Here is a 23,773-nt window from a genome sequence, read left to right as displayed (position 1 = left end):
TACTTTTGCTTACTTTATAGCGACCGTATAGTTTCGAAGACATGTGTCCGATAAATTTTCTTATCACTCTTTATATAGTTTTCTCTTCTTTACCCTTGTGAAGGCTGTTCTATCTACTGCCCCATGGAATAACTGTACTGCATTTGATATCTCAGTCCATTCACGAATGTTTTTTACCTAAGAAACCTGTTTTCTTCCTACACCTTTACGGCCTTTTATTTTACCTTTAAGGATCAGTTGTAATATTCTATATCGATTTCCCCTCACTATATGGTTCAGATAAAACATTTTCCGATCTTTAACAGTCTTTAACAATTCTCTGTCTTTGTTGACCCTCTTTAGTACTATTTCATTACTTTTTCTTGCTGTCCAAGGTGTCTTCAGCATCCGTCTATGAATCCACATTTCCATTGCTTCAATTCTGTTCATACTTGATATTTTTAATGTTCACACTTCGTCTGCATACAAAAGTACAGATCAAATATAGCACTTAATCATTCTTTGTCTTAGTTCTAAACTGAGATAATTATTGCGAATAAATGTCTTAATTTTCATAAAGTAGTTTTAGTAATTGCTTCTCTTCAATTAATTTCTATGTCTGGATCTAGTTGGTCCGTTATGACAGTTCCCAAATATGTAAATTTGTGAACTTTTTCAACTTGGACCTCAATTATTTGAAGCACTTCATCTGCATGTAGGTTACAACTAAAGACTAAAACTTTGGTTTTGTTTTAGTTTATTTTAATGCCCATTTCCTCTACTACTTCGTGAATACGATCAAGCAGAATTTGGATTCTTCTTCTTAAGGTGCCTTCTCCATTACTGAAGGTTGGCTATAACTACCGCAAATTGCTCTCTATCTTGAGTTGTTCTTAGTATGGAATGTGTGTCCATGTCTGTTCAGTCTCTTACATTTTTCAACCAGGAGCATTTTCTTCTTCCTGGACCTCTTCTTCCTTACACTTTCCCTTCCATTATAAGTCGTAGGAAGTTGTATTTTTCTCCTCTGTAAATATGTCCTAGATAACTCGTTTTTCTGGTTTTTACAATATTTAGGAGTTCTCTCTCAGTACCCATTCTTCTTAGCACCTCGTTGTTGGTCACGTACTCTGTCCAAGAGATCTTCAGCATCCTTCGAAAAACCCGCATCTCAAAGGCTTCTATACGCCTCATACTTGTAATTGCGAGAGTCCATGTTTTCACTCCGTATATTCCATATATATTTATATGGAATAAATAAACGTTTTTACAAATTGGTATCGGATATCCAACGATAACGTAGAGTTTATTAGGAAATTTTGTCATTCGTTGAAATGCGGACCTAGCATATTCTATACGAGCACGTATTTCGACCTCGTGGTCAAGATCGTTTGTTATCCAACAACCAAGATACTGGAATCTTTGTACTGGTTCTATATGTTTGTTATAGATACAAATATTAATGTCGACATTTGGTGCACGTGTAACAGCCTAACAGACTTTTGTTTTATTTGTGTTTATATTTAGTCCCAAGCTATCTCCCTCTCTGGTTATGATACTTAAAAGTCGTTGTAAACCGTCAGCATTGTCCGCAATAATGACGGTGTCGTCTGCGTATCTTAAGTTGTTTATGTAATCTCCGTTGATTTTTATTCCTTCTTTAATATTTTCGAGGGCATTTTGAAAGATCTTTTCGGAATATATATTGAATAACAGTGGAGAAAGTACACAGCCCTGACGAACTCCTCTTTTTATTAGCAATTCTGCTGTCAGACGATTGTCTATTTTGATCGACGATATTTGATCCCAATATAAATTTTTAATAAGTGCTACAGTGTTATGGTCTATACCATGTTGTATTTGTTGTGTTAGGGTTTCTATGAGTTCTGTGTGTTTTACTCGATCAAACGCTTTTTCGTAGTCGATAAAACAGAGAAACACGTCCTTTCGCTGATCTCCTCATTTTTGTAGTAATATCTGGAGGCCTAATAATGCCTCCCTTGTACCTTGCATTCTCTATATATTCGTTAATGTACAATTTTGAGTAAAATTTTCAGAAAATGGCTCATCAGGCTAATTAATCTGAACTGTGAGCATCTATTTGCTTTATTTTTCTTGGGTATAGGTATAAATGTCGATGTAAGCCAGTCTTCTGGGAAGATTCCAGTGGTATATAGTTTGTTAAATAATAGTGTTACCGTCTAAAGATTTTCTTCATTGATAAGCTTTATCTTCTCTACGTATATTTCATCTGGACCTGAGGCTTTTCGTGGCTTTGCCGTATTGATTGTTTTTGTAACTTCCGATGTTAGTATATCAAGTATTGTTTCTTGTACTATATTCATTTCTGGTTCTGTTCTCTCGTCATCAAACAGTACTTTTCCCAGATATCTTCTACATTTTTTGGACTAGATACTATTTGGTTGTTATCATCTACTTAAGTTGTTGTAGTGATTTTTTTCTTCATATTTGTGATTTAATTAATCTTTTTGTATTCATTAAAGTAGTCATGCTTTTTTAGTAAATCTCCGAGTTCCTCACAGTTGCTGCTCATCCATTCTTCTTTGGCTTTCCTGATTTTATTTCGGATGATTTTCTGGGTTTCTTTATATTTTTCTTTATTGCGATTTTTGTAAGATCTCCTTATGTCCATCAGTTCTAGGACTTCTTCTGTCATCCATGTATTCTTTGTTTTTCTGATGTTGTCTTGTACTTGTTCTCTTTGTATAGTTGTGATTGTTGTTGTGAAGGTGTGCCAAATACTTTCTATTGTTTAAAATCCACAAGGAAAAAAACCCTTAAAAGGGCTACATCAAAAACACGAATGTTTTCGGAACAACAGTTCCATCATCAGGTTAAAAATACCTAAAATAAGTATAAACCATTTAATTAAAGCAAACGTGGTTTAAAATTTTGACTAAGGTTAAAAAAGCAAAATGGTTATACTTACAGGTTACCATGCCTGAGCTACCAAAATATTAGGGTAAAAACCCTTTAAAATATATAAAGTTACCAAAGATTGTACATGATGTTATAAATATTATTTGATGTTTAATATTTTAATTAAATTTTACTTCAGGTAACATACATCCATGCTTTAAGTGAGTTCCAGTGCCCGGAGAGTAAACCTCTTCAAACGGACTTCAGCTGGTAGCTGATTGACAAGATACCCATGAACGGTGTCGAAAACAAAATGTCAATGTACCATGAAACAATATTAGTTAAACATAGCATTAGTACAGCCAAAAGATTCAAAACTTTGATGATGTTAAAAAAGATAACAGCAATCCAGGTGTTGGGATTTAAAATTTTTAATTATTTACTATTGAATATAAAAGATTTAAAATAACTTATGTTGTTAAAGGTCATGTCATGTTTAAGAGAATGACGTATGCATTAGGCAGCTTATATTACTCTTTGGCGTATGGAGTGTGGTCTAAAAAGTGTAATTTGTGACAAATTAGCTTAGATATATGGAATTGTCCTTTTATGTTGCTCACATCTAGGACAAGGTAAATTTAATAGTATATATTTGTAGCTAATGTAAGACTTCGTATTTAAATGAAATTGTTTAATACTGCTAGTATGGTAAAAAGGTTAATATAAGTGAGTCCAATAAATTGAGAACAGGGATAGAAATCTTCCGGCTGAAGGAATTCAAGTTATAACATATGGAATTAATTTAAAATTGAAAAGGCTGAGCTCCTCAGAGACTTGATAAGAATAAAAGTAAAGGAAATGACGAAGAATATAGAAGAACTAAATGAGAATAATGGGGAGGGGGTTAAAGGAAAATAAATAAGTTAATCAACAAATTAGAGATAATAGAGGTCCTTCATGCTTAAAGCATCTAGCACCATGAACAAAATATATTTTGGTTGTATTAAATTCGGTATATAAAAGCCTGAAATTTTATTTGTGAGTATGCTGTACTAAGTTGTTGACTAAGAGAGGGAAGCAATGGTTGATTAAGGATTTTGGTAAAGTGGGGAATAGTTAATTCTGATAAATTGCTGGGTTATGTTTAAATGGTTACTGAGTTTAGAACGAATGAGTGGATGGTAGATATATGAAATGACAGAGAAATAGCAAAAGAAAGAAGAATGGATAGGAATATGATGTAAACGTGAAGAGTGAGGTATGATAGATGTGGATGGTTATGAAGTTAACAATAGGGTCGGGAAAATTGGGAGGAAGTGTTGAGACAATAGTGTAAAGAGAATGGTTGTTTAAAAAAGCAACAATTGTTGAAAAGGATTAAGGTTTGGACGTTTATAGAGGAAGGTCAGGTAAAGAAGATGAGGCAAATTTGGGAAATGTGGGCTATGAAAAGAGTTGTCGGTGTAAGGGTTGAAAGTCACGGTTGAAAGATACATGGCGGTTAACGCAGTTGGGGCTTCTTTGCTTTTCTTTGACTATTTCCAAGTCTTCATATAGATCTAATTTTAGAAAAATTTTTTGAGGGATATTATGTAACAAAGAGACGTCTTCTGGGATGTTGAGGGTATGTTTATGTTGTGCGAGATGTTGTGAGAAGGTGGAAGTGTTCTCTTTTTTAGTGTGTTCTAGGAAACGGGAAGTTAGTGGTCTACAGGTTCTACCTATATATGTAGCATCACAATCAGAGCACTGTAATTTGTAAACACCACTACGATCCATTTAGTTGATGCGATCTTTTGAATTGGTTAAACATTGTCCTAGATTGTTCAGGACTTTAAAAGAAATGTGGGTATTCTCAACAGATCTTTTTAGGATATATCTGATATCTCCAGAAAGACGTTCTTGAAGGTATGGTAAGGAAGCATAATGAGGTTTGATGGTCAAGTCTCTGGGGAACGCAGCCTCTCTCAATAGTTTGAGTTGTCTCTTATGAATTAGTTTGTTAATGAGGTTGGGGTCATACCCATTGTTGGATGCTATTTGCTTGAGAGACTTGACCATCAAACCTCATTATGCTTCCTTTTTTTTTCTATCCTTCCCGGGATATGTTGTAACTCCCCTGATTACATTTCTATGACGTTTGTCAATTAATATATAATCAATCTGGTTTCTTATTATGCGGTTTTGATTATCGCCAGGTGCTTTCCATGTATATAATCTTCTTTTTGGTTGTTTAAACCAGGTGTTTGCGATCATTAGATTTTCTTTGTGGCAAAATTGGACCAGTATTAAATTTCTCCTCTATCATTTCTTTGGCCCAAACCAAAGTTTCCTACTACGTCTTCGGTCCGCCCTTCACCTACTTTGGCATTAAAATCTCCCATAATAATGTTTACAGCATTTTTCTTTGTGATCTTCATTAGCTGTTTGATCTCTTGGTAGAATTCTCGTACTTCTCTTTCTGGTTTTTCTGCTGTAGGCGCATATACTTAAATAAAGTTAATATTACGAGGAGTGGTATTAATTTGCAGCATAGCTACTCTATCAGATCTAGGTATAAAGTTCTTTATACATTTACTGCTTTTCTGGTCAACTATAAATGCCACGTTATAATGATGAGGATCGTCATTACCAGCATAGTATATTACATGGTTATCGATGTTTGTCTGTCCAGGTCTAGGCCATCTAACTTCACTGACTCCTAGAATGTTGATTGTTCCCATTGTTTTCATTTCTCTCACGATGTTATGTTTTCCTGGCATAAAGAGGGATTTTGCATTCCAGGTTCCAATTTTTACCTTTTAATTTTTGTTTTCTACTTTCGGGTAACTCCTAGTATTTGTCGTGGTGATTCTTAGCACCCCTTGACCATCTAAGAATTTGTATACCTTTATCAGTCTCCAACAAAATTACAGTATCGTCCACGTATCTAATTAGATTGTAGCATTTTAAATTTGTTAATATTTAATATCTATATAATAATATAAATTCTGTTTTAAGTTTTGTAGTACGCTCCTGAGTTGTTTATTTGCGTTTGTCTCTTATAAAGGAATTTTAAAACGATCAATATATTATGGCATTTTAAGTTGAGATTCCTAATACCAAGTTTTGTATTCAGTTGTTTTTGTCGTTAAAAACGATTTGTTTACATTCGAGTCCCCTAATATTCCGGTTGAAAATAGGTTCTTAGAAAAAATACTGCAAGTCAGGTATTCAATTTTTCTAAAACGTAATAAAGCTGAGAATATTTTTTTTGTCTTTATTTACATTAAAATTCTCCTATTCTCTGTATCTATTGTGAGGTAAAAAATTTCCAGTTACCTAATTTAAAAGTAAATAATCAAGATGCTTTTTTTGTCGGTTCGTTGCTAAGAACGAGGTCAAGAGGGGTATTTTGTTTGTTTAGGTTCATAGACTACAAACTGGCTGGAGACGTGAAGGGAAATTATTTGGCGTTGAATTTTGAAAAATGTAACGCAGAAAGGAGTGAAGCAGGAGATTTTAAACGGAGAAGACGTTTTGCGGACTTTGAATCAAGGGTCGATTTAATGTTCTTGGTGGTAATGTCTTAAAACCGGTTAAGGTGAATAATTTACTCTTTGCCAATAATTGCAGTTTAGAAAAGAGTAACCACCAAAAGATTTGTGTAGATACCGGAAACTGATGAAATTATTATATAGGATGTCCCCGTCGTCAGCTTGCTTCCTCCACCGAACCTAATTTACATCTCTTGATTGTTCGTCCCTGAGTATGGAAATGGTTGCTTTGTCCCTGTTGGAGAATATGTCCAGATAGATGTCCCATAGATGTTTAACAAGTTTTTTTTAAAGTTAAGTGCGAAACAGTGAAATTCAGGTAACTTTTTAAGCGAAAAAATTTTAAAGTAAAGACAGACATTTTTTGCTAAAGTAATAATTGCTTTCATAACAATTTAAAAATTGTAATATTTACCAATTTTAATTTGATTATTATATAGAAAAGATATTTCATATATAAGGTTAAATTTTAAGATATTTTCATAAACAAGGATATCTTTAATTTTTAATAATCTAATTTGGCCATATTAATAAATAACCCAGGAACCATTTCGAAAAATTTTGTAGCAATCTCCTTTGTAAACAGATAGACACGTAAGTTTTTTTTTATTCTGTATTTTGCAACTGGTTATATAGTATATTTTTTGTGCCATTTGTATTTTTGATAACTGTTTGTGGTAAGACACAATAAATGTTAAATTTTGTTTCTTAACATTTGTTTCTTTTTTTAACTAACCTTTTTTTGAGTTTCCGTTTGAAAAAGATATGTTTCTTTATGTTTGATAATTATTTCCCTAGTTACAACTAGCTGTTGTAATGGTTATAATTAGGCACCTCGAAGTGGCGCTCTTTATAAATTACTAGAGGTGTTTTTTCTGTTTCCTTTTGTTTTGTTTGTCCCAAGTGATTCATGACCCTTTGTTTCATTGTGTAGCTGCCCCAATCCTACCCCCCTGTCATTTACTTACCCACGACCCCAGCTCTCCAGGAACCCCCTGAGTGCCGTTCGCACAAGTAACGATTATTTTGTTTGCCCTATCTTGACCCCCATTAGTTTCTGTCCCCAATTTTCTACCCCTATGTTCTTACCCTGAGGTAGGCCAAATTTATATCGTTACAAGATTAAGTAGTTTCCCGTTGATTTTGAGCGCATAAGGCTGTCTTTTAGGTGCCTTTTTAAATAGCCGTTTCAAGTAAACATTAAACTATATTGAGAACAAAATGCAGCCTTGTGTGATTCTTCGTTATATGAAGATTTCGTCGGTGTATTTGTCTTCAATTTTTACGACAGCAGTTTTAATGACACAAATATCTTTGTCATCTATTTCTATATTTTTAGCGTCTGCATTAATTTTACACGCCGTACTTTATCAAATGCCTCTCCGAAGTCAACGAAGCATGCAAATACCTAGTTTCTTTGATCACGGCATTATTGTAATAGAATATTTAGCGCAAAAAGTGCCTCCCTAGTTCTTATAGCACTTCTACAACCAAATTGCGTATGTTTTCTGTTACGAAGTATTTTTAGGAAAATCTTAAGAGTGTGGCTCATTAGACTAACTAATCGATATTTTAAGAATTTAGGTCTTAGGAAATCACTCCAGTGTTATATATTTCATTAAAAAGTTTTACTAGTACTTTTATGATATCTTCATCTATTAGCTTTAGAAACTCAGTTGGTTTATCATCTGGACCATAAGGTTTTCCAATTTTTTAAACAACTTTGATATACAGTTGGCACCCTCTTCTTATTTCGTTCTTATTAACAATAATTTTGTTGATATTGGCAACTAGTACAGAGGGAACTGGTTATTAAATATTTTGCTTATTCATTTTATTTTTTTGTGCACATTAAAAAAGTCGTGCCTAGATATCACATACTTAATTTCCTCGCACCTTTATCTCATCCATTTTTCTTTAGCTAATTTCATCTACCTTTTAATTTTTCTCCGTAGATGTCTATATTGTTTCATTTGATTTTGTAAGTCGACGTTGTTCCATGAATTTCGAAATGTCTTGTGTCATCCATTGATTTTTCTTAATTGTTACTTGTATAATCATTGTTTGTAAAGATTTAGTTAACTTTTTTCGTTTCGTTTTTTAAATTCATTCCATAGTTCCTCTGAATCTTCTAGTTATTCTCCGATGTTCTTTATTCTATTGTTAAATTATTTTTAATATTTTTGACGTTAAATTCGTTTTAAACTTAGTTTAATATCTGCCACAAGGGGTTGGTGATCCGATTCAATATCTGCTCCTGGAAATATAGTGACTTTGTTGATGGCATTTCGAAAGCACTCACTTACAAGTATATAATCTATTTGGTTTCTTGTAGACCAAGGGCTGCTGCAATCATCAAATGGAGCTTTTCAAGAATATAGTCGTCGCTCGGGTAGTTTATATCAGTGTTTGCAATGACACTCGTTATCTTTACAAAATATATACAATATCTGTCCTTCATCGTTAGGTTGTCCAAGACAATAAGGTCCTACAGTTTGAATTCGTCGACCTTCCTCAATTTTTGCATTGAAGTCGCCTATAATATATAAAATTTCATGTTTATTAAGCTTCTGTAAGATGTCTAGGAATTGATCATAGAGCTTTTTGATTTGATCGTCATTTATCCTATTTACAGTCGGGGCATATATTTAAAATATATTGGTTTTAAATGGTTGAGTATTTATTTGGAGTAGTATTTTTCTATCGGAGACTGGTACCAAGTTGGTCACATTTTTACTCAATTCTGATGATACTAATATCATCATCATCATTTGGCTCTACAACTCTATGTGAGTCTTGGCCACGTTTAATATTTCCCTCCACTGTTGTCGATTCTGAGCAGCTATTTCCCATTGCTGTATTCCCATTTTGCGTAGATCATTGGCTACTGTGTCCTTCCATCTCTTTCTTGGGCGACCAACTGACCTTCTGCTATCGGACCTTTCCCAAAATGTAGCGTTTAGGAGTCTTTCGTCACTCAATCTTAGTACGTGGCTCGCCCATCTTATTCAGTTTGCTTTAATGTATCGTACTATGTTTTCATCTCCATATACTGTCTGGAGTTCATCATTGGGTCTTAATGATGTGTTCTCATGATACTAATATACCTACAACATTTTTGTGATGCGAATCTTCTATGCTGTAACTGAAATAATACAATGCACTACCGTTCTTTTCACATTTTTCTGACTCTGGCCATCTCAATTCGCTGATTCCCAGTAAATCAATTTTATACCTGAGAGTGCTCATGGTATAAATTAATATGTTTTCCCTCTCCTGCAAAATCTTGGCCTACGCTCTCTATGATTAGTAATTAATTTCAATTCCATGGTTATTTTACTGAGGGTTTACTCCCTTTTGCCTTCTGCATTATTAGGCTGTTAACCATTTATTGATTGATTTACCTTAGGGGCAGATTTCTTAACACTAGGGCAAAACGGTGCCCTGAGGCTCATCTGTCCGACGCCGTTTATTAGTAACTGGGGGATTGCTTATACCGGCAATCACTCGGACCCCAGAGCCTCGTTTGTTATCTAGCAGGATGTACCGGATGATCAGAATCACAATCATCACACGGGCAGGTGAGGTTGACATAGTGATACGTTGCGTATCACTATCCCTTACATCCAGTTTATCAACTACCAGGCCTTTTTTGTCTTAAATTCCTTTGATGCCGTTTCTATAAGACTTTTTGTAATAGTCGTGTTTCTAATAATACTAACCACATTTTTTCAAATTATATTACGATTACCTGTAATCTTCTAGCTTAGTCTTTCGACTGTTTTTGCTCCGAAAAAATCTTCTTACCTGTTTGTAAATACCCATTTGCAATTTACGGTCGATTTAAGTAAAATTATTGCCAAATTAAAAGCTTTTAATAGTTGAGTTTTTAAAGTTCAGTGCTACAAAACAGCGAGAAAAGACCGTGAGAAAAATTTTTAATATTTACTGAATCTAAATGACCTTTCTTAATCCGATTTTGAGGTTACAAATCAAATACACTCATTGAATATTTATCACATATCCCAACAAACTCGTTTGGTGATAAGTAAACTTCAAGAAAAAGGCAGTGTCGGATTTATAAATATGTTTGAATCAAAATAACTTAACAAATTTTACTACTACAAATATAATGTGACAACCAACGTCTAAAAATCAATCTTTGTCTAAAAACATTTACCCAGACATACTACCCAGAATCCTGATAACTTCAATTTGAATAATACGAGTACCTCCAACGCATCTTATGCAAGTACTACCTCCCAAAATATCTACAAATATCTAAACAAGGATCAAGCAATTATCTTTAGCTCTATTTAGGGTGCAAGACTTCAGGATTATCTACTCCAACTGGGACCTGTGGTAAAATCAAAAAATACCATTTTCAGTAGCAGAATTTCACACAACAAAATATGTATTTATCTAACAAATAAATCACTAGCTGATGAGTTCTTAACTAAACATGGTCAAATTATTGTAAATAATGGCATCATCAAAGGCAGGCGTCTAAGTTTACCAGCAGATAGACTAGGAAATGTAAGCCCAATGATCCCACATAATTCTGTTGTAGCCTTTCGAGAAAATATTGTTAATATTGCTACTTCCTCAGATATTATCATAGCTACATCCTCGGAAATAACGTATGAAAATCTATATCATAGCATGCCAATGCGCTTTCGATAATGTTAATCCAAATATCAAATAACTACCACAAAGCACACATAATAGTTTGATCTCGCCAATATCTCAACCCACCGAAACATCGAACGACTTATATTCTAAGACATTTATTTGATCATTCTAAGATATTTTAGGTAAATAAATAATATTTACCTAAAAGTTCCTAATTAGTAAAAAATTGTCCAAAAGTCGTTACTTTAAACACACCCACTCTGGCATCAAATCCAGATTGCACTGATCAATGTGCTAATATCCCAAACACGGAGAACACTTTGCTAATTCAACATTCTTCTATCTGCTACTTCTACTTGCTGTGTTCCCAAAAAAGTCCATCGGGAAAAAAACCCAAAACAAAATACTTCATATCCAGAGATAGAACTAACTAAACCCATTATAAACTATATCGACTCCCACTCACTCCCTTGATAATCAACAGCTAGCAGCTCAAGCAGCTCCTAGAAAATAGACAGTGATCAGGGGATATTCTTATCATTGCTAAGGACTTCACACATGATATTTCAAACTTAATAGAGATTTTAGAATAACTTCGTTCCCACGTAAACACTAAGAAGCTAAAATTTCGTTGCACAAACCTAAAAAACTAATTATTACGGCAATCTGAAGAATTAAGTGATACCCAATATGACATCTCAAACCTATCGCAAGACACAAAATAAATACTTCAAAACAATTCAGAACTCCACAATGTCTCAATCGTTTGAGAACATTCGAGTCATTACTTTAGTGAAACTTAAAGGGGTACTATACATATCTAAATATGCCTAAACATTTTATAGTCCTTTACTCCTTGGACATATTATGTTTACTTCCCAAACGAAAATGTCCACAAAATAAAAGGTTATAATAAATTATTTAAAAACCGAAACGTACAGGTTGCAAGTAGCGGCGTAGTAACTTACATCTCAAAGAATTACATTATGAAGTAAGGGATGAATCTCTAATTAATTAATCCCAACACCTTTTATTCTTCTAGGAGATTTTAATATAAAAGAGTCATGGAAGAGGTTCGTCGGAAGCATAAACAGAAACAGAACACTATCGTCTGCATGGAAGAGGATACAAAGTATTTGTGGAAACAAAATTAACCATTTAAAACATTGAAACATTGAAACATTAGATTATTTGGGCGAAGGAATTTACAGATCACCGAAAAGTGATCTTTGAAAGGCGAAAGTTTCTGTCTTAGGTTATAATAATATCAATCCTCTTTACCTACATGTCCTGTCTAAGCATCTTCCTCTCCTAAGGTATTCTTTGGTCTTCTCCTACTCCTTTCAGGAATTCACAGACCACCAATTTTTCGTATTGGTTGAAAAACGTCTCAACGTTGAATATAATCAAACCATTTTAACCTATGTGCTCTTTATTTTGGCATCAGTTGGTGGCTCTCCTAGATTTCCCCTAATATACTTATTTTTATATTTATCACTTTTTTGTAACTCAACTTATCCATCTAAGCCTTCTTATTTTCACCTTATGCATTCGCTGTTATTCTTTCTTTTTACTGTCCAACATTCATACAGTTTTTCATAGCTGGTCTTGTGGCTGTTTTATAAATTATTCCTTTTAGTTTTATTGAAATTTTTTATCACACAACACACTACTCGCTTCTTTCTACGTGATCTACAAGCCTAAATCTATTGCATGCACCTCAACCTATTTCCCCATTATTTTATAATACTGGTCCTAGGTAATTAAAACTATTACTTTTCGCAATCACTTCGCCATCCAAAGATATCATTTTATTTGTAGTAACACCATCTTTAAATGAAAATTCCAAATATTTAGTTTTTGTCTTAGTTTTTGTTTTAAATCGCTTTCACTATTTCCTACATTATCAGCATACAGATTAGCATCAGGAAATGTTATCCTGTGCTTTTGATGTTATTTGATCCAAAACTAATGAGAATAAATAAGGACTAAGCAACGAGCCTTGGTGCAATCCTACTTTCACATAAATTTTATCAGTATTTCCCACACATATCTCTCTACTACTAGTTGTTACTTCCTCATACGTGTCCTCTCACAATATTTACATATTCACCGGAAACTTCTTTTTTACTCGGTGCCCACCACAGATTTTCTCGAAGAACGTTACCATAGGCTTTCTCAATATCAATGAACACCATATGAGCCTTTGTGTCTTTATTTCTGTATTTGTACATCAACTGCCTTATAATGAAAATAGTATCTGTTGTTGACCTGTTTTATATTAAACCTTACTGATTATCCGATATTTTGGTTTCTTCTTCCTTCTATCAATTACTCTCTCCCATATTTTCATGGAGTGATTAGGTAGTTTTATGGAAGTTTGTACATTGTTGTATATCCTTCTTGTTTTTGTAAATAGGTACTAATATGACTTCCCATGACCTTTCATCTTTGACTTGTTGAACTCAGACTCACATACAGAGAGCAGTTCTGAACAAGATGAGCCTAATCCTGAAAAGAACGAAATAAATAAGCAGAGTTTAATAGGCCTATTGAAAAAGTTTCTGAGGAAAGTGGAAAATCTGGAAAGAAAAACTCAAAGAATAGTGTAAGAAATTAAAGCTTGTGGGTCAAGAACATTAAAAAAATCAAAGTAAATAATGGGGAGCCTTATATAATTAAATTAAAGACACTGATGGATAAGAAAACTCTAAAAACTGGCTATGGTGATAAATGCAGGTTAAAATGTTCGTCAAAGTTAAATTTAGATGTCCGACAAAAAGTTTTAGATGTACACCCAATGTATAGTTACAAAAAACAAACTCTCAACGTACAACAAACTACAGGTACTATTGTGTTGTGGATGAAAAGAAACTCCAAATTTGTAAAAACAGGTTTACCGATACTTTTTGTATTAGTGCAACCTATCTAACTATTGTAAAGAAGAAAACTACGTCCTCTGGTATAATACTTGAAGATCAAAAAGGAAAACATCAAAACCAACCACGCATAGTCGAGCTGATAATAAAAGAGAGTTCATAGAGGATGACTTAACTACATCTGAAATGTGTAGGTTGTATAAAGCAAATTGCATTGAAAAAAGTGTTCCGTGTGCTAAAAACACAAGGGTGAAGAAATCTTTAACACAAAGTTTAATATTGGATTCTTTATTCCCAACAAACGTAAATGTTCTTTATGTAGCAGTTATAACAACAGTGCAGTGCAGAAAATACAAAAAATAGAAGAGAAAATAAAAACTGGCAAAAAGGAGAAAGAACTATTAGTAAGAAGAAAGAAATTTGGATCTTAGGTGATCTTAATGCAAGAACTGGAAAGAGCTCCAACAGTGAAATAATAGAGAGATATGGAGAAGACATTCTGAACGACAATGGTCAAAGATTAATAGATTTTTGCGAGGCACATTCTTTGAAAATATTAAATGGTTTCTTCCCCCATAAGAATATACACAAATTTACATGGATGCAGCCTACCAGGAATTTAAAATCAATAATTGACTATTTCATTCAGCGTAAAGATTCTAAACTAAAAACGAAGGAGGTGAAGGTGTTAAAAGGGCCAGAATGTGGAAGTGACCACCATATGATTATTGCAAAAGTAATGGTGACATTTAAGAGAGAACAATCAAGTCACAAAAATGATGAAGTAACAGACATAGGAACAACCATAGAAAACATAAAATATAACCTGGAAAGCTTTAAACAAGATTCGACAAAATTCTTATATAAAATTAGAATAGCTCACAAAATAAAAAATATAGAAACAAAGGGCATAGACCCTAAAAGTCTATATGAGGTAATTAAAAAATATATTTATGAAGCGGCAACTGAAACACTGGCAAAAGTTGAAAATAAAAAAAAAGGAAAACCTGAATGGTTGTCAACGGAACTAGAAGAGAAAGTTCTCGAAAAAAAAAAACAAGCATATCACATATGGCTTCAGTCTAAAGATCCTCAAGACAGAGAAATATACGCTAAATGGAATAGAGAAGTTAAAAAAGACGTGGATAAGGCGAAAAATATAAACTGGGAGGCTAAGTGTGATGAACTGGACAGATTTATGGGTGGAACAAAAGTGGCACAAGCTTGGAAAACATTAAAGCAGTTTAGGAAAAATGAGAAAAATGAAGACAACATTTCTCTCATAAAGTTAAATGAATGGGAAGAATATTATACGAAACTGCTGAAAGAGGATAGAGTAGAGTACAGATGGGAAAAGATAAGGGAATTAAAAGAGGTTAAAAACGGAAAAGCCGCAGGGCCTGGAGACATTCCCATAGAGCTGGTTAAATATGGGCCGACTTAATAGTAGACCTTTTCAATAAATGTATGTGTGGAGACCAGGAAATTCCTAAAGATTGGAATAAATCTTATATAAGCTCCATATATAAGAGAGGGAATGAAAGAGACTAGAAATTGGAATATAAGTTCCAATTATAGAGGTATTAGTGTGACAAGCTCTGTGGGCCGGTTGTACGGCAGAATATTAAAGAAGAGGGTTGAAAGACAGATACAAGATATTGAAGAACAAAGCGGCTTTCGTACCGGGAGATCCTGCCTTGATAATATATTTATCCTACGACGAATAATTGAAAAGCGTGTCGAAAGAAGTAGAGAGACCCATTTGGTATTTATAGACCTTGAGAAAGCATATGATAGTGTCCCGTTAAAGAAAATGTTTGAGGTCCTCGAAAGGTCCGGATTGGATTCGACGTATATCCGAGCGATATATAAATTGTACGAAAATGCAGTTAGTTGTGTAAAAATTGGAACCAGAACCTCAAATGAATTTAAAGTCACTAAAGGCCTAAAGCAAGGTTGCTGTTTGTCATCGACACTCTTTAAAATATACGTCCAAGAAGCATTGAGGAATTGGAGAAATAAATGTAGATTTATGGGCATCGAAGTGGGACAAGAAACTCTGTATACATTGTTGTTTGCAGATGATCAGGTGGTGATTGCAACCGATGAGAAAGATATAAATTATATGAATCGAAAATTATTTGAGAAATATGCCAAATGGGTGCTTACTGTAAACATAAGCAAAACAGAATATTTAAAAATTGGAGGAAATACCACAGATCTGAGGCTTGAAAACGCAGTCATAAAAGGCTGCAACCAGTATAAATATCTAGGAAGCGTCATATCAGCAGATGGCAGAGTTAAGATAGATGTACAAAACCGAATAACCCAAGGGAAAAATGCATCCGAATACTGAATTCATTACTGTGGTCTAATAAAATAAAGATGCATACCAAACTTCGCGTATACAGAGCAATTGTAGAACCAATTACCACATATGGTCCCAAATGTTGGACGATGACAAAGAATGAACGAGATAAAGTAGACGTTGTGGAAATGGATTATCTTAGAAGGTCATGTCGAGTATCGAGAATGGAAAGAATCAGGAATGAGGAAATACGAAACCGTACAGGAATTAGAGATACTCTTTCAGATAGAATACAAGGAAGGCAATTACAATGGTATGGTTACGTGATGAGAATGGAGGAGGAGCGGTGGCCAAAGAAAGCCTTAATGTATGTTCCGCCAGAAAGAAGGAAAAGGGGAAGACCACCAAATTCCTGGAGAAGAGAAATTACGAAAACAATGCAATCTAGAGGCTTAGAAGAGGTAGATTGGAGAGATAGGAAAAGATGGAGGCTGAAATGCGAGAAGCGGCAATCGCCGTAGGACCCCCGTTATATGATGATGATCGAGAAAGAACTATCTCGTGCACATAAACAGCAAGACATAGACAATAGAAGGGGTCATAACTCGAACACTGTTGTTGCTTGCTTTGATCTTAAAGCTGTATTTCAACTTTCAAAGGGGCAAATTTCAACATGTTATTATAAAAGAAAACTAGGCACCTTTAATTTTACGGTTTTTAACCCCACATTAAAGTAAGTCTATTGCTATATTTGGCATGAAGGGTGTGCAAAACGTGGAGTTTCAGAAATTTCTTTTTTCTTTTTTGATTTTTTACAAGAGAAGGCTAATCATCATCATCCAGCCTCAAGAGTCCACTGCTGAACATAGGCCTCTTCCTCATGTTTCCAACCACGTCTATCTTGCGCCGCTCCCATCCAGTTTTTATCGAGTCTTCTTAAATCGTCAGTCCATCTTGTAGGTGGTCGACCGACGCTTCTCTTGTCTTCCCTTGGCCTCCATTCCAATAACCTCTTTATCCATCGCCCATCTGTCATTCTGGCTATGTGTCCTGCCCATCTCCATTTTAGTCTGGCTATCTTCTCGATGATGTCAGTCACTCCGGTTCTTCTCCTGATGTCTTCGTTGGTTATTCTGTCTCGCAGAGTTATTCCTAACATGGACCGCTCCATTCTTCTCTGCGTGACTCTCAGTTTGGTAGCTGGTGCTTTTGTTAAGGTAAGTGTTTCTGCTCCGTACGTCAAGACTGGGAGGACGCACTGATCAAATACCTTTCTCTTTAGGCATGTGGGCAGCTCACTTTTAAAAGTTTCTCTCAGTTTTCCAAATGCTGCCCACCCAAGGCCGATTCTTCTCTTCAGTTCATGAGTCTGGTTATCCCTGCCAATCATAATTTCATGTCCCAGGTATTTATATCTATCTACGAGTTCTATTTCTTTTCCACCAATACTGATGTTCTGGTTGGGTACCAAATTGGTCATGATTTTTGTTTTCGAGATATTTATATTTAAACCTACACTTTCTGTAGCCACAACGAGTTCCTGTACCATCTCTCTTGCTATACCTAGATCTTCAGCTATTATAAGTATATCATCGGTGAAACGTAAGTTGTTTAGATATTCTCCATCTATTTTTATTCCCTTTGTCATCCAATCCAAATTCTTAAAAGCATGTTCTAGCACCGTATTAAAAAGTTTAGGTGACATTGGGTCTCCTTGTCTAACCCCCCGTTCTATTTTTATGCGATTACTGTTAGTATGTAATCTGACAGTGGTTGTTGCCTGCAGGTATATTATATATATATTTTTTTTTTTTTAAATATATACCTGAAGGCTAATGGCAAGGCAGTTATTTTGTATTCTGACAACTGCAGTGGCCAAAATAAAAATCACGTTCTCCTATAGATGTATCTTCATTGTAACGATACGATCGTTAATAGTCTAACACTTCGAACGTTAGCAAAATCTTCCAAATAATGAAACCGAATCCCTACATAGCTACTAATTCGCCGCCGTAAAAGTAAGCAATTTATAATACAATTTTATATATCGATTTACAATAGAATCGATTTCCTTGTCATTAAAGAGACAACGAATACTGGCCAGTGGCCATGTTCATTTCCGAACAGAACTTCAAGAAGGAATGAGTTAAATTATCACGGCAGGCAGGACTTAGGAGATGGAATAATTTTTAAGTTATTTATGGGTTTTTGGAAATGTGAAATTTGAGTTTGAAGAAGTATTTAGTTTATGTATCGTTTTATTTAGAAAGTTACGTTGTTTTATGGTAAAATCACTCCGAGGTTCTGGTAAGTACTTTCAATCCACGTACATCTTCCATTTAAACTTGCCAGTTCTCAATCATTTAAATCTTCTCACCTTATTAGACCTATCCAAAAATCATTCTTATTTTTTATATACATATATAAGTAAATTCCAGTATGGAAATATTAAATATTTCAGTCAAGGTCACTTAATGACCAATATATTCCAGTTTTTGTCATGTGAACAAAAACTATAAGTATATGAAGACAGAATAAAAAGATTTTTTTTTGTTCTTTTATAGCCTGCCGTCTCCAATCATTGAACCTATCTTGGTCTTTTTTTTGGGAGAAGAATATTTTTAATTTTGGATTTGGGAAGAATTTATTTTGGGAAGAATTTTAGTTTGATTTTCTGGTTGGTCTACCGTCCGTGGCAGATAGAAAAAACATAGGCTGATCCATCCTAGAGCCCATCCACTACCTAGACCCTGGACAGCGGATTAGGGAACTGCCTTTCCAGAAAAAAGGGTTACTAAGGACATTTACTTTCTAGTTAAAGCTGTTAATAATTCAAATTTAAATTTTTTTTATATTACATATTAAATCCTCGGATACTTAGGCCTTCAGCCTAAGTGGGTTACGAAACAGATTTGTGCACAATCCCTGGTTAGTACCCTCAACTATTTGAATCCTTTCAATTGCTTTAATTTTGTTATTCCTTATTTACTTTAAATTTATCTATTTATTAATATTTTATATTACACTCAATAGGTTGTCAGGATATATTATCCAATTTTATGGTAATTTGTATATACCCTCATATATCAGATTGATGTATGTATTGTTCTAGTGTCTTAACTGACTAGGCTCAGATTTTTAAAAACTGCCCTTTTTATAACTTGTATAAGCATTTAATTATTTTTTTTAATATTTTAATTACTATTTACTCCAAGTGAGTTATCCTAAACAGTAATCCCAGATCATTTTATCTCATTGTTAGAGAACTGGGTAGACCAAATTTTGTATATAATTATATTTTGGGTCATATTTTTAGGTAACTGTTTTTTTTTTGTAAATATATATTTTGGGGATATATTTTAATAATTGGTTAGTGTATATAAGTATAAGGGTTGGGATAGTACATAAGATTGGAATATAGTGTATAAAGCATTTCTGATTTTTATTTGTTTCCTATCATCTTTTATTGTTCAGTTAATATATAACTACATAGGTATACCCCAAATTGGTGTGATATTCAAAATTCACCCTGGCGCCCATCTCAAGATCATCTTAGGATTGATCTAACCTTAGGTTACTACAGGCAAGCAAACGTGCCAACCTCCTCTCTGAGGACTACTCTTATTCTCTTGAGCTAAGCCTATTCTATTGTAGTACTTCAAGTAAATTTTATATTTTCTTTTGTATTGGTTACATTCCCTTTATTTAACCTTATTAAAATAATAATTAATTAATTTTTAATTTTATTCAACCATAAATCTTACATAATTCCTAATATTGGCTTCACCATCTTGGGCTTTTCCCTTTTAATGTGCAACAATTAGCTATCCTTTTTTTAATCGGTAACACCATGTAGTATAAACTTTAGATATTTCTTCAATTACTTATAAATATTTAGTTATATATCACACTCAAAATTAGGGGGATAGCATGCATTCTTCAATTAAAAGACAGTTAAAAAAAGCCACTAACAAGAATTCTCTTTCAGTAACTAGCTAGTCGCCCTAGTTCAAGTGGCAAACAAAAAAAGACAATTTCATGTAAAGATGGACACATCAGATATATACGACTAGACAAAATAAAAAATACTTTTCCTGGTAAAAATTTCCAATACTCTATATTAGGTGAGAAAGTAGTGTGGGCAAGCGTTAAGTAAGGAAATCAACCACATTGACTGTTTTTCATTGTAAGTATTCTTATATACTTATAAAAAAATGTCCTTAAAGGAAATGATATCTTTCAATCTGAACATAAAATAACAAAAAAGATAGACAGTTCTCTTGTTGTTGTGTCGAGAGGACATTTTTGCTCTTCACTGACTTCTGGAGGTGTCCCAACTAAACATAGAAAAGTAATACAACAGTTGCCGAACTTGAGATCATTAGTTGATTTATCAGCCAAAGAGACTTCTCAATACAAGTACAATTACTCAATATTTTTATTATGTATATTATTTCAGAGCATAACTAATCATAACATCCAAAACTATTTTATAACATTTTTTAACATTGTGGAAGAAATTTAATTTATTGTCATTTATTTACACAATTATGAACAAACGTAAATTTTTGAAAAGTTGTTGAAACGTTCATTTCAATATTGTAACAACTTAAATTCCTTTTATTTAAGCCAATAAAACAAAAACGTATTAAATGATATATAAATTAGTGCTTTTTAAGATTGTACAAGACTAATTCACCTAAACTAACAACTAACTGAAAAATAAAAAATAATTTCCGCTGAGGAGTCAATATTAATGCATGAAAAACCAGTTTTTCTTTAAATAGTTGATTTTGAGATGGTACAATGTTGTACCAAGGTAGCGATATATCCTATTGAACTTACGATTACAACAATTATTGAAATGTATTAATGACTCCAAACTTTACTGTGGTATCCAATCTAAATTATTTTTTAATAAAAGTAAATGAAAAAAAAATAATGAAATATTAAAACAAAAAATTAAAACAATAAAATAGAAAAATACAAGAAGAACTATTAAAAAATATAAAAGTCAAAACTTTATTTAGCTTAGCATTATAGTACAAATATTAGTGTTTCCTTTTTCTTAGACCTAACCAAAATCCATCTCTGCTTGACACTGTTATATTCTTTTTAAAACGTAAGGGATTTGTAGTATTTTTCGTAGGCACAATGTCAAATTTCCTTAAAAGATATACCATTACAGTCTTACATTCTAAAACAGCAAATCTGGATCCTGAAACGTAAGTATATTTATTATTATTATTGGGAATGAGCCACAATTTTACTTTAAAATAAGTTTATTTGACGTTTCGATTTCCACTTTGGAAATCGTTCTCAAAATGCAAAACAGTATTAAATTAAACAAATTTTGTTTTTGGTTACTTGGTAAAATAGTTCATGTGAGTTCATTGATAGCCCGAAAATAGAAGATAAAATTTTACATTTATTAAAGATATTTACTATAAGGATATCGATTATATCTATACTGCACCAAATAAAAAGTGAAATAAGTCGTATGTGGGATCACTTAAGTTTATCGTATGGCTTAGCTGTCCCTATGACTTTTACCAAGAAGCGAATAATTTATTTTTTATTTAGCGTATGGCATACAATCAAAACACATAATTAAAAGTAATAGAAAACGTTAAGTGGAGTATTTCAAAGGCTTATCTAATATATCAATATAATCTAAATTTTCCTGCTGTTCGATCAATATATTACCCTCCTTATTTCTCTATATCTTTTGTTTGAATTATTTTCTGCTTTTGCTCCGTTTCTGGTAACATTTTCTTGAGTTCGTTGGCTTACTTAGTTCTTGTAGTTCTTATAGATCCTTATACAATGTAACGTTGATTCACTCCACCATCCTGCTTTCGAGTATCAAAACACTAATCACAAGATCTAAAAAGGACTTTTTAGATCTTGTGGGACCGAGGACCATAAGAACGAGGAAATGCAAAAAATGAACAGTTTAAAAAAAAATGGATTCTCTACGTCTACAATACAAGAGGCAGAGAAATTCTGAAGCAAAACCAAACACCCAGTAGAACAAAAAAAAACCAATTGATAAAACTATCCTCTCCTGTATACGACAGCACGACAGATAAAATCAGAAGAATTCTAAATAAAAACAAAATAGAGACTATATGTTTTGACACGCCATTACATTTTACTTTAATTATTCACTCGCATTAACCGTTTATATTTGTTTTAAACGTTTTAACGTTTGGCATTTCTTTCATCAGGTAGCTGTAGCTTCCTCCGTGGTTATTGTTAGTGGTTGCCCTGGAAACCATCAGGATCTTCTAACTCTAATGCCGCAAAATGGCACATTACTCTTGTAGTGATCCTTTCCCAAGTTAACATGATCCTTTTCTAACTTGGCTGCTCCGTACTGAAGACGACCAATAGTCAGAAATACGTATATACGGTTGCCTTCCTTCTATATACCTATTTTTTTTTGTTTTCCTGTTTTGTAAGATATGTCATTAAATTTTACTTTTACTATTCATTCGCATTAACCGTTTATATTTGTTTTAAACGTTTTAACGTTTGGCATTCCTTTCCTCAGGTAGCTGTAGCTTCTTCCGTGTTGATTGTTAGTAGTTGCCCTGGAAACCATCACTGTCTTCTAACTCTAATGCCACAAAATGGTGGCACTGCTCCTGTTGTAATCCTTTCCCAAATTAAAATGATCCTTTACTATCTTAGCTGTATATTCTTTCTCTTATAGCTGTAAGTATAATTATATATATATATATATATATATATATATATATATATATATATATATATATATATATATATATATATAATAAAAAAAAGTTTCAGTTGAGTAGCTAGTTATGTAGCTTCGTAGAGAACTACTTATATTATTTTTTATAATCAAAAATTTATTAATTTAATAACCGTTGTGAGTTATAATAAAATTATTTGCATAATTGCAGATTGTATAAATTACCCAATACCATCTTCATCATATTCATTAAAATCTTTTCAGATGTGTTGTGTACTGCCTCAATAAGCAGTAGTATACTGTTTGTTGAGAAGCTTTTTCGTAATGTTTGCCCATTGCTGTGGAGATCTGCCGCATTGGCGTTGACTCTGAGGCCTTCCTTGGACTATCAACCGCTCTTTTATGACCACTTCGATGGATATGACCAAAGAACTTTAAAATTCTAGAGTAAACACTACTCGAGAGTCGCTGATTGTGTTTAATTTCATCTAGAACCGAGATGTTCGAACGGCGAGCCGTCCATGGAATTCAAAGCAGTCGTCTCCATGTCCACATTTTAAAAACATATATCAGATTATTTGACTATCCATGTATCGCATGCATAGTAAAATATGGAAAAAATCAAACTTAAAAGTCTCTTCTTGTTTGTCATAGTTATGTGACAATCACGAAAGACCCCGTCCCCCTGGACGTTTAGTTCAGTCATTGCTGCTCTTGTTAGTTGAATTGCGTCTTAGAGTTTCTGGTTCACAGCTGTCTGTGTTGTTAACTAGAGCTTCAAGATATATCATAGAGGAGACTATCTCGCATCACGCAATAGGTTAAATGCCAGGGAATT

General features: G+C 33.5%; 1 pseudogene; it reads right to left on the bottom strand.

Annotated features, from left to right (window-relative positions):
• Positions 1–21,222: 21,222 nt before the first annotated feature.
• LOC140450866 (cytochrome P450 9e2-like) overlaps positions 21,223–23,773 on the bottom strand; it is a 36,333-nt pseudogene continuing 33,782 nt past the window's right edge.

Source organism: Diabrotica undecimpunctata, chromosome 1 (genome assembly GCF_040954645.1).
Source record: "Diabrotica undecimpunctata isolate CICGRU chromosome 1, icDiaUnde3, whole genome shotgun sequence".
NCBI classification, from domain to species: Eukaryota; Metazoa; Arthropoda; class Insecta; order Coleoptera; family Chrysomelidae; genus Diabrotica; species Diabrotica undecimpunctata.
The sequence above is the reverse complement of the archived record's forward strand: the minus strand, read 5'-3'. Positions and strand labels throughout refer to the sequence as shown.